Below are 3,539 nucleotides of genomic sequence, written 5' to 3'. Positions count from 1 at the left end.
AAGTCTCCACCTCTCACTAGTTTCACTTTTATAAGAGTTAGATTGTGCAATATTGCAGAACAGGTTCTGTGGCTACATCCACATGTTATGTTTGTGTCCAGATGAGTCAGAAAATATTTCTCACAAAACAAAAAAACAATAATGATAATTATTATAATTACAGTACACGTCATTGAGCAGACACTTTTATCCAAAGCGACTAACAATAAGTTCATTTCAACATTTGTTTACAAATAAGAGGACAATATACTGGTGGAGGCTACAGTGGGAAATGACCCTGCCACTGAAAATGGGCAAATGAACACTCAAAAATGTGCCCAATAAAGACATTGCCAATATAATAGAACAAGCATGGATATGGACTATGAGTATTTTTATGATCAGATGGATGAGGTATCTTTCATCGACAGATGGGGGCAATGGACTGAGTTACGTGGCTTACATGTTCTCCAAGGAAAGACTGTAGAAGGTTGGGATTATTGAGACTTTGACGTACCGAAAACCCGATATGAACACATCACAGAGGGCTCAGTTTACTTTCACTGGTTCTCATTTTGGGAGGAAGAACAGGCCAGACTCAAAATCAGTAATATGAACAGGCAGGCCATTGTCAAACAGATTTTGGAAGAAGGAAAATATTGATTGTGGGATGAAAGTTTTACTTAAATGTGATGCTAATGGTGAAAGCATTGTACAAATACACTATCACTTACATATGCAACAGTTGTGGTACTGGCTGGCCAGCTGTTGAGACTGCATGGTTTTTGTGGGGACATCAATACCCAGATCAGTGTCGCAACCCGTTCGCGGTGCACCCACAATCAAACAACATGTCAGTTTGGCAGTGGGGTGTGGTTAGGCCAGGTCCAGTGAGAGAGAAGCAGAGCGGAGACGGCTGCACGAACACAGCGGATGCAGCCCCCAGCTGTCAGAGTGACGGCGGCGCTTTTTGTTGAGACTTAAAGTAATTTCAGTTGGACTTTATCTGGTTAGTCCAACCAATAAATTAAACTTATCCCTGGGGCCTAACAAAGTCACTGAACTTAATCTGGCAACTAACACCTCGCTGCCAACTTAAGCAGCCATAGAATCTTTATTGTGGTATAGGATCCCTTAAAGCTGTAGACTCTAACATTTGTATATGACAGTAAAGGTGTATAACCTGGGCTTTTACATTGTATATATAGTCTGTGCAAAGAAATCTAATTGTATTGTTTCTTAAAACTACCCAGCATCTAAATGCAGCCACATTAGAAAATATATTAGAAAAAAAAAATTGAAATAGAAAACATATCCCATAGCCTTTGTTATTTGACTGAGGGCCCCATCAAGACATCAGAGGTGGATACCATAGCCTAAAGGGCCAGCACATAATAACCAGTGTTATTTGGCTTCAGGCCCCCATTACAATATCAGGATGAATAACGTGGTAGCACATTATACAGATATTGGGATAGTAATGCAGAGGCTGGGGCTTCAGGGGCCCCACAGCCCATGGGCCAAGGGTTGAAAACCATTACGTAAAATAAGGCAAGGCAAGATTCTTTGTATAGCGCCAATCTTACACAAGGCAATTCATAGTGTATTACAGAAGCAAGTAAATACATTGGAGACAAAATCAATTAAAAACAATTAAAACATTAAACAATTAAAAATCAAGCAGACAAAGAATTTTTCATCTGTTCTGTGTTTGCCCTCCATGTGAAAATGAAATAAGTCACAGGGCTTACACTCCCACTCAGCTCGAGTCTCCAAGACTCCAAAAAAAAGTGCTCTTTTACCTGTTCTTCCCATTTCATCTAATCAGTCTCCCTTTAACTCAGATAAAGCATCCTTTAACTTAAAATTAATTAAACATTGGAATGTAATTTAAAATCCTTAAACATCATTAAACAAGCAGATGTGAAAGTTAAAGTGGTTAAAATTGGCATTATCAGAAAAAAGAAAAATACTGTTGGGTAGTAACGTGTTATTAGTAACGCTGTAACTTTATTTAGTAACTGCTAATGTAACATGTTTTTTTAATTCAGTAACTGTGTTTTCGTTAGCAAACGTTGCGTTACTGCGTTCCTTTTGGTGAGGTTTTACAACGGCACACAGTTCTCATTTTACATTTTAGCAATCAATTAAGTTTAATTGAATTGAAAAACAAAGCTTTTTTTTTAATTCGAATTAGAGTTTTATTTAAATTAGAAAAAATAAAGTTACTTACCTGTAATTGACTAAAGTTTTGTGTCTTTCAGGTATCTAAGAAGCATGCGATCAATTATGATAATTAACTAAAGTTACCATGAAATTAAGATAATCTATACATAATTGAACTAGCAAGACAGTTAGCAAAGTGAAATCTATCATGCCTGAACAACAAAAGTATATATTTATATATATATATATAGAGACATACATACATACATATATATGTATACACACTTACTCTACTACTTTATACAGCATATTCTTATGTGTAATGCCTGATGTCTAATGCTGCTGTAAAATGATCGTTTACTAACTAACTTTTTTATTTTTTTTATTTTACAACTTTATTGCAATACAGTTACAGTACAGAAATGATGTGTGGTGACTGTGTGGTAAGTGAAGCCAGGTCTACTGATGGTGGGGCATGATAGGGGTCTCTGTGTGTGATTGAGCATTTCAGACTCTAACACGTTGTGCATGAAGACAGCACCCACAGCTGATCGACGTGGAAAATATCCCAGGAATGAGAACTGAATTGGATGCACCCCCAGTGAGGGGGGAGAGAGAGTCAGAAAAGAATGGATGTCAAGGTACAGCCAGGGCACACTGGTGACATTACACTGCTGTGAAACTCAGCATGGGGTTCAGTGTCGGCTAAACAAGCTTTACTGTCACTAGTAGTAGTGGTAGCCTCGCGCTCTCACCCGTTCATTCACCGCGCGCGGTACTAGTTATTTTCAGTACTAGTTATTTTCAGTACTAGTTATTTTCAGCGGCGTCCCCGCACATGTCGATCCAAATTTCGGGGGGGATCGGCAACGTATGGCAAAGTTATAGGGCACTTCCTGTTTAAAATGGCCGACTTCCTGTTCGGTCAAATGCGCGTCCGTAAACGTGTTGAGGGAAGTTCCCTTGTCTTACATATCAAGTTTTGTGCAGATCGGACAATCTTAGAGCACTTCCTGTTTAAAATGGCCAACTTCCTGTTCGTCTCTGGAAACATGTTCAGGGAAGGTCCCGTAACTCACATATCTCGTTTTGTGTCAATCGGACAATGTAAGACTTTACTTCCTGTTTCGGGCGTTCCACTTCCTGTAGGGAGGTGACCTTTTACAGACATGCTCAGGACAGGTCCCTGGTGTCACATATAAGGTTTTGTGCAGATCGGACAATGTACTGCAAAGTTAGAGGGCACTTCCTGTTTAAAATGGCCGACTTCCTGTTCGGTCAACGGCGTCTTTCCGGACTCTCTTAAAGAGGCCAGAGTGACCCCCCTCCTTAAAAAACCCACCCTTGACCCGTCTGAAGTAAATAACTACACACCTGTCTCTCTTCTTCCTTTT

The sequence above is a fragment of the Solea senegalensis genome, unplaced genomic scaffold, assembly GCF_019176455.1.
Source record: "Solea senegalensis isolate Sse05_10M unplaced genomic scaffold, IFAPA_SoseM_1 scf7180000014853, whole genome shotgun sequence".
Lineage (NCBI taxonomy): Eukaryota > Metazoa > Chordata > Actinopteri > Pleuronectiformes > Soleidae > Solea > Solea senegalensis.
This window is presented reverse-complemented; position numbering follows the sequence as displayed.